This window comes from Oncorhynchus tshawytscha, unplaced genomic scaffold (assembly GCF_018296145.1).
Source record: "Oncorhynchus tshawytscha isolate Ot180627B unplaced genomic scaffold, Otsh_v2.0 Un_contig_1231_pilon_pilon, whole genome shotgun sequence".
NCBI lineage: Eukaryota > Metazoa > Chordata > Actinopteri > Salmoniformes > Salmonidae > Oncorhynchus > Oncorhynchus tshawytscha.
Window position 1 is genome coordinate 231,067 of NW_024609748.1, and position 9,374 is coordinate 240,440.

Here is a 9,374-nt window from a genome sequence, read left to right on the forward strand (position 1 = left end):
AATAAATGTCCAATATATATCAACATAACTGTTATTATTATAATGTGGCCAGAGAACATTTTTAAGATCTTTGCAAATAAAAACATTTTCTGAAATTGTAGGCTACTGATCATGTAGAATGCTGATGTGATTACTTTGTTGGCTTTGCTTTGCAGGCACAGATACCGCTGCCGGTGCGCAATGCTGGCATCCTCCCTGCATCCTCCTCTTCCAATAGCGATCAGATATGCGCTTCCTCGTCCTTCCTACGACCACCGTCAGTCATATTCTCTCCTCCAATAGAAAAGTTGAGACGCACGCGCTGCTCCTCGCGCTTGGTTGTGGGACAATGCGCTTTTGATCCAGGTGTTCATGCTATGCGGATAATTTGAAATACCGTTTCATTCTATTTCACAGGTAAGGCTGAAACGGCATGAGCAAAATGCATGTAGAATAGGGTCTGTAGATTTAGTCGGTTTTAGTGGATTGCAATGAGGGATTTTAAGACGGACCAGGACAGGGATAACTCTGCAACGCTTCGGAGTATGCTACCGCAACGCTTCGGAGTATGCTACCGCAATGCAGAATAGTCAGTTGCCAATGCTGGCCTCGTACTGCAGTTCCATACTCATAGTCGAGGGAGGTGCGTGTGAGGGTAATGTGCAGTCACTTTTTTGACCGGTGAGCGCCTTTTTTCCGGGATATTTACACATCTGTACTTTGTTACATTTAATAGGCTTCTGAAAAATGAATGTGGGCAAGTTACACATCTAAGTTGTTTGTGAAGGTAGCGTCTCATTTTGGGAGGGTACCCTGCAGCTCAGCGTTGAGGCGAGGCAAGGTGAAATTGAAGGATGATGCGTTACGGGCTCATTGGGCAGGGCTGTCCTGTAACCCGTTATCTGACCAAACTCCTGCAATATGTAATAATCATATATGTAACTGTCCTACAGCGGGCTGGATGGGGCATACCTTCATACCTTCATACCCTCATACCTTCTAGGCTGTTCTTCATTGATGTAGCACAGCCTAATTAGAGGCAATGACAGTGAACACCACTAAACTCTGGCAATATTGGTTGTTGTCAATTCAGTTGCACATAAGCAGATGGGAAAACAATCAGCAAACTGCCACGCACAATATTATAACCACAGGTATTATAGGATGTTTATAGAATACATTTAATATTATAACCACAGGTATTATAGGATGTTTATAGAATACATGTAATATTATAACCACAGGTATTATAGGATGTTTATAGAATACATTTAATATTATAACCACAGGTATTATAGGATGTTTATAGAATACATTTAATATTATAACCACAGGTATTATAGGATGTTTATAGCTTTCATTTAACATTATTGGTGTTTGAGAAACAAAAATGTCATTATTTAAGATATTTTATATTAGGGGAAAGGACATTTTGGTGATTACTTTTCATTCACTCCAGGCCTATATATTTCTCTGGATAATTCAGATGTCAGAATACAAATCTGAAAAGAAATGAAGCAGACATATATTGAGGTCAGTGTTATCACTGTGGTGTTTCTCTGTGTTCAGCCAGGAAAAACAGACACCCACTCAGTCAGTGGGCCAGGCAGGCAGCTTAATACTGGGCTGACCTAAATACGAGTGTCCCGTTGATCAGATTACAGAATGACAGAGAAAACCAACTCTCAGGACTTGATCAGAGATAGTAGACGAGAGTAGAAGATGCTTACAGTCTTGTCTTCATCATATTCACTATGCCTCTGGATCCACTAGAACAATATCAGTGGTGCTCTGAGGAAGATTTACATTCCATTCTATTCTATTCTATTCCATCATTTTCTATAGCATTCCATTCTATTCTATTCTATTCTATTATTTTCTATATCATTCCATTCTATTCTATTATTTTCTATAGCATTTCATTCTATTCTACTCTATTCCATTATTTTCTATAGCATTTCATTCTATTCTATTCTATTCCATTATTTTCTATAGCATTCCATTCCATTCTATTCTATTCTATTCCATTATTTTCTATAGCATTCCATTCCATTCTATTCTATTCTATTCCATTACTTTCTATAGCATTCCATTCCATTCTATTCTATTGCATTCCAATGTATTCTATTGCATTCTATTCTGTGTGGATTATAGAGGATGGACTTCATGACACATTAGGTTAGGAAGATAATACAGCCTCACAGTAGTTGTTGATAAGTGAGATTATGCAGTGGTCAAGTGTCAGGGCTGGGTCTGACATACTGCTAGGATACAAAAACTGTTGTCTAAGTCTTTAGGAATCACTGAGTCATTCCTAGAGCTCCTGCTAGGCAGCACATGCTAATATTGTTGAGTCAGCCAGCCAGTCAGCCAGCCAGTCAGCCAGCAAGCCAGCCAGTCAGCCAGCCAGCCAGCCAGCCAGCCAGCCAGCCAGCCAGCCAGCCAGAAGAGAGTGTGAGGAGGACAGCAGCAGCAGCAGGGTATCAGATGATAAATGCTGGAAGCTGCTCTGCTGGAGAATCCTGAGTTATTCTTCATTTATACCCTCCTCTGTTAGTCATCACTCATCCCCTATTTCAGCGTCCAGGAATTGTGTATAGATCCTTGCGACATGGGGCCGTGCATTCTCATGCTGAAACATGAGGAGATGGTGGCAGATGAATGGCACGGCAATGGGCCTCAGGATCTCGTCACGATATCTCTGTGCATTGAAATCGCCATTGATAAAATGCAATTGTGTTCCTTTTCCGTAGCTTATTCCTGCCAATACCATAACCCACCATGGGGCATTCAGTTCACAATGTTGACATCAGCAAACTGCTCGTCCACACGACGCCATACACATGGTCTGCGGTTGTGAGGATGGTTGGACATATTGTCAAATTCTCTAAAATGAAGTTGAAGGCAGCGTATGGTAGAGAAATTCACATTAAATTCTCTGGCAACAGCTCTGGTGGACATTCCTGCAGTCAGCATGCCAATAGCACGCTCCCTCAAAACATGATACATTTGTGGCATTGTGTTGTGTGACAAAACTGCACATTTTAGAGTGGCCTGTTATGGTCCCCAGCACAAGGTGCACCTGTATAATGATCATGCTGTTTAATCAGCTTCTGGATATGGCACGCTTGTCAGATGGATGGATTATCTTGGCAAAGGATGCAAAATGCTCACTAAGAGGGATGTAAACAAATTTGTCCACAAAAATTGAGAGAAATAAGCTTTTTGTGCGTATGGAACATTTCGCAATCTTTTATTTCAGCTCATGAAACATGGGATCAACGTTTTACATGTTGTGTTTATATTTTTGTTCAGTGTAGACAGTTCCTCTCTCTCCTCTCTCTGTGCAGAGGGCGGATGCAATCTGTGCAGAAGATCTAGTTGCTGCTGTAGGCCCTCCTTGGTTGGGAACAGAAGCACCCCCGCTCTCTCCTCTCTCTTAGGTCACAATCTGACTCTGATGGGCTCTGGGACTGCATAGTGACTTTAGGAGAGACAGGGTTCAGTATAGTAGCTGGACAGACAGGGTTCAGTAGAGTAGCTGGACAGACAGATTTCAGTTTAGTAGCTGGCTATACAGGGTTCAGTAGTGTAGCTGGACAGACAGGGTTCAGTAGAGTAGCTAGGCCAAGGGTTCAGTATAATAGCTGGACAGACAGGGTTCAGTAGAGTAGCTGGCCATACAGGGTTCAGTTTAGTAGCTGGCTATACAGGGTTCAGTAGTGTAGCTGGACAGACAGGGTTCAGTATATTAGCTAGGACAGACATGGTTCAGTATAGTAGATGGGACAGACAGGGTTCAGTAGATTAGCTGAACAGACAGGGTTCAGTAGAGTAGCTGGGACAGACAGGGTTCAGTAGATTAGCTGAACAGACAGGGTTCAGTAGAGTAGCTGGGACAGACAGGGTTCAGTAGAGTAGCTGGGACAGACAGGGTTCAGTAGATTAGCTGAACAGACAGGGTTCAGTAGAGTAGCTGGGACAGACAGGGTTCAGTAGATTAGCTGAACAGACAGGGTTCAGTAGAGTAGCTGGGACAGACAGGGTTCAGTAGAGTAGCTGGAACAGACAGGGTAGGTGGGACAGACAGGGTTCAGTATAAAAGCTGAACAGACAGGGCTCAGTATTTTAGCTGAACAGACAGGGTTCAGAAGAGTAGTTGAACAGACAGGGTTCAGTAGAGTAGCTGGGACAGACAGGGTTCAGTAGAGTAGCTGAACAGACATGGTTCAGTAGAGAAGCTGGGACAGACAGGGTTCAGTAGAGTAGCTGGGACAGACAGGGTTCAGTATAGTAGCTGAACAGACAGGGTTCAGTAGAGAAGCTGGGACAGACAGGGTTCAGTAGAGTAGCTGGAACAGACAGGGTTCAGTAGAGTAGCTGAACAGACAGGGTTCAGTAGAGTAGCTGGGACAGACAGGGTTCAGTATTTTAGCTGAACAGACAGGGTTCAGTATAGTAGCTGAACAGACAGGGTTCAGTATAATAGCTGAACAGACAGGGTTCAGTATAATAGCTGAACAGACAGGGCTCAGTATATTAGATGAACAGACAGGGTTCAGTACAATAGCTGAACAGACACGGCTCAGTATTTTAGTTGAACAGACAGGGTTCAGTATAGTAGCTGAAGAGACAGGGTTCAGTATAGTAGCTGGCTATACAGGGTTCAGTAGTGTAGCTGGACAGACAGGGTTCAGTATAGTAACTGGAACAGACAGGGTTCAGTATAGTAGCTAGGCCAGACAGGGTTCAGTAGATTAGCTAAACAGACAGGGTTCAGTAGAGTAGCTGGGACAGACAGGGTTCAGTATAGTAGCTAGGCCAGACAGGGTTCAGTAGATTAGCTAAACAGACAGGGTTCAGTAGAGTAGCTGGAACAGACAGGGTTGAGTATAGTAGCTAGGCCAGACAGGGTTCAGTATAGTAGCTGGAACAGACAGGGTTCAGTATAGTAGCTGGAACAGACAGGGTTCAGTATAGTAGCTGGAACAGACAGGGTTCAGTATAGTAGCTGGAACAGACAGGGTTCAGTATAGTAGCTAAACAGACAGGGTTCAGTATAGTAGCTAGGCCAGACAGGGTTCAGTATAGTAGCTGAACAGACAGGGTTCAGTGTAGTAGCTAGGCCAGACTGGGTTCAGTAGAGTAGCTGGAACAGACAGGGATGCTGAGGCCAGTACCGTGGAAAGATGGGGGTATCTCTAGGATTCTCTACAGATATAGGGTGTCAGAGGTGTGTTAAAGACACTAAACACGACTACAGTATGCTCTACATCCTGTGTTCAATCAGGAGTGTATTATGCATGCAGCATGACTGCACTTTTAGATAATGGTGAGGTGAGGGGCGGAGCTATAGCGTGACTAGCTGCAGCCGATTGAGACTGGTGTTGTGTTGTCCTCTGAGAGAGCTGAGAATACTGCAGACTCAGAGCAGCTCTCTCTCTCTCTCTCTCTCTCTCTCGCTCTTTCTCTCTCTCTTTCTCTCTCTATCGTTCTCTCTCTCTCTTCTCTGTCTCTGTCTCTCTCTCTCTCTCTCTCTCTGTCTCTCTGTCTCTCTCTCTCTCTTCTCTCTCTCTCTCTCTCTCTCTCTCTCTCTCTCTCTCTCTCTCGTCTCTCTCTCTCACTTGCTCTGTGTCTCTCTCGCTCTCCCTATCGCTCTATCCTCCCTCCCTCCCTCCCTCTATCCCTCCCTCTCCTCTCAGTATTCAGAAGGTGTGTCTTGCTGCAGGATGACTCTCATATGCTGCTGCAGAACTGATGTGTGAGCATGTGTGACGCCAGACCGGACCCGTCTGAGCGCTGCAGTGTGTGTGTGTGTGTGTGTGTGTGTGTGTGTGTGTGTGTGTGTGTGTGTGTGTGTGTGTGTGTGTGTGTGTGTGTGTGTGTGTGTGTGTGTGTGTGTGTGTGTGTGTGTGTGTGTGTGTGTGTGTGTGAACGCATATATTAATGGAAAAAGCCCCTCACAGAGAAAAGCCTACATGACCACAGTATATTTGGAGAATATTGCTGACTCATGAGTGTTATAAATAATTTAAACATCCAAAGTGAATTGATATGGAAATTGCACACTGGGGGGTCTATCTAATAGAATCCAGTTTTATTTCTACAGCTAAAAGCTGAATTGTGTATACACCAGGATATTCAACAATAAAACAAACCAAATGAATACATGAATTCAGATCTGTGGCTGCTGCCACACTGAGGGTACTGTCAAACTGCTAAGGACAGTGGACGGGACCGTATGAATAATAGAATCCATAGATCTGTGTGTGTGACTGTTCTTGTTGTGGATATGAGGAAACACTATCAGCAATGATGAGCACAAGATCAAGCCATCATGTTATCTGAGTGGCTTTTTAATTGTATTAGAGACAACTCAGGCTCAGGGTTATTTCATTCAGCAAAGAAGATGAACAATAATTGTATTTCCTCTCTATCTGATGTCATTTCTCTCCTCTAGCTGATGTCATTTCTCTCCTCTCTAGCTGATGTCATTTCTCTCCTCTCTATCTGATGTCATTTCTCTCCTCTAGCTGATGTCATTTCTCTCCTCTCTAGCTGATGTCATTTCTCTCCTCTCTAGCTGATGTCATTTCTCTCCTCTCTATCTGATGTCATTTCTCTCCTCTCTAGCTGATGTCATTTCTCTCCTCTCTAGCTGATGTCATTTCTCTCCTCTCTAGCTGATGTCATTTCTCTCCTCTCTATCTGATGTCATTTCTCTCTCTCTAGCTGATGTCATTTCTCTCCTCTCTAGCTGATGTCATTTCTCTCCTCTCTAGCTGATGTCATTTCTCTCCTCTCTAGCTGATGTCATTTCTCTTCTCCTCTCTAGCTGATGTCATTTCTCTCCTCTAGCTGATGTCATTTCTCTCTCTCCTCTCTAGCTGATGTCATTTTCTCTCTCTCCTCTCTAGCTGATGTCATTTCTCTCTCTCCTCTCTAGCTGATGTCATTTCCTCTCTCTCCTCTCTAGCTGATGTAATTTCCTCTCTCCTCTCTAGCTGATGTCATTTCTCTCTCTCCTCTCTAGCTGATGTCATTTCTCTTCTAGCTGATGTCATTTCTCTCCTCTCTAGCTGATGTCATTTCTGTCCTCTCTAGCTGTCCGGTCTGTGATGTCATTTCTCTCCTCTAGCTGATGTCATGTCCAGCCCTGGTCTCTAGCTGATGTCATCTCTCTCTCTCCTCTCTAGCTGATGTCATTTCTCTCAACAGACTGCTGTCTCTTCTCTCCTCTCTAGCTGATGAACTAGATTATGTCATCATCTTCTAGCTGTTTTTACTGTCCTCTCCTCTAGCTGATGTCATTTCTCTCCTCTAGCTGATGTCATTGGCTCTGTTCCTCTCTAGCTGCTGATGTTCTCATCCATCTGGCTGATGTCATTTCTCTCTCCTCTCTGATGTAATTCTCCTCTCTAGCTGATGTCATTCCTCTCTCTGTTCCTAGCTGATGTCATTTCTCTCTCTCCTCTCTGCTGATGTCTGATGTGTGATTTCAGTCTCCTAAGCCTAGCTGATGTCTCTGTGGTTACAGACTTCTCTAATCCATGTGGCAGTCTGCTTCAGCCCTGGTTTCTCCTCACTGTTTCATACATGTGGCTCTGTTACTGCTTCTGTCTTCTATACATGTCTTAGAATGAACTAGATTAGACATCATCTCAGAAGGACTACTGTTTTTACTAGGTCCATGTGGCTCTGTTCCACCTCATGTGTGGTTGGAACGTTCTGTACAGGTTAATCCATGTGGCTCTGTTCCACCTCATGTGTGGTTGGAACGTTCTGATACAGTTTAATCCATGTGGCTCTGTTCCACCTCATGTGTGGTTGGAACGTTCTGGTACAGTTTAATCCATGTGGCTCTGTTCCACCTCATGTGTGGTTGGAACGTTCTGGTACAGTTTAATCCATGTGGCTCTGTTCCACCTCATGTGTGGTTGGAACGTTCTGATACAGTTTAATCCATGTGGCTCTGTTCCACCTCATGTGTGGTTGGAACGTTCTGATACAGGTTAATCCATGTGGCTCTGTTCCACCTCATGTGTGGTTGGAACGTTCTGGTACAGGTTAATCCATGTGGCTCTGTTCCACCTCATGTGTGGTTGGAACGTTCTGGTACAGGTTAATCCATGTGGCTCTGTTCCACCTCATGTGTGGTTGGAACGTTCTGGTACAGTTTAATCCATGTGGCTCTGTTCCACCTCATGTGTGGTTGGAACGTTCTGGTACAGGTTAATCCATGTTGCTCTGTTCCACCTCATGTGTGGTTGGAACGTTCTGATACAGTTTAATCCATGTGGCTCTGTTCCACCTCATGTGTGGTTGGAACGTTCTGGTACAGTTTAATCCATGTGGCTCTGTTCCACCTCATGTGTGGTTGGAACGTTCTGGTACAGGTTAATCCATGTGGCTCTGTTCCACCTCATGTGTGGTTGGAACGTTCTGGTACAGGTTAATCCATGTGGCTCTGTTCCACCTCATGTGTGGTTGGAACGTTCTGGTACAGTTAATCCAAGCCATGTTGCTCTGTTCCACCTCATGTGTGGTTGGAACGTTCTGGTACAGTTTAATCCATGTTGCTCTGTTCCACCTCATGTGTGGTTGGAACGTTCTGGTACAGTTTAATCCATGTGGCTCTGTTCCACCTCATGTGTGGTTGGAACGTTCTGGTACAGTTTAATCCATGTGGCTCTGTTCCACATCATGTGTGGTTGGAACGTTCTGGTACAGGTTAATCCATGTGGCTCTGTTCCACATCATGTGTGGTTGGAACGTTCTGGTACAGGTTAATCCATGTTCTAGCCATGAGAAACTCAACAAAGTGTCCTTGTCTTCTCCCGTCATTTTGCAGAGTCCGTATTGTTTGGTGAGCCCAGGATCTTTGGAGGTAAGCGGAGTCTGGTTTTGATTCTCCTGACCGTTTACTCTGTAAAAGCTTGTAATGCACTGACATACAGCATTAACTCCTACACGCTGAATCACAGTGAAATGAGTCTGGCTTTATGTGTGTTTATCGACCATTCGCAGTCATTAAAGTTATATTGACATAATGTTGCTGTAACGTTGTTGTAACATCACTGTGATGTTGTGCCCTGTCAGATGACGCTACTGGCTACGGTCCAATATTTGAAGAGGAGCCTCTGGATATCGTCTACACAAAGGAGTCCCCTGACAGACTTATCTCCATGAACTGTAGAGCACGGGCCAACCCTGCACCCACATACCGGTAACCCCCCACACACCCACATCAACCCTGCACCCACATACCGGTAACCCCACACACACCCACATCAACCCTGCACCCACATACAGGTAACCCCACACACACCCACATCAACCCTGCACCCACATACCGGTAACCCCACACACACCCACATCAACCCTGCACCCACATA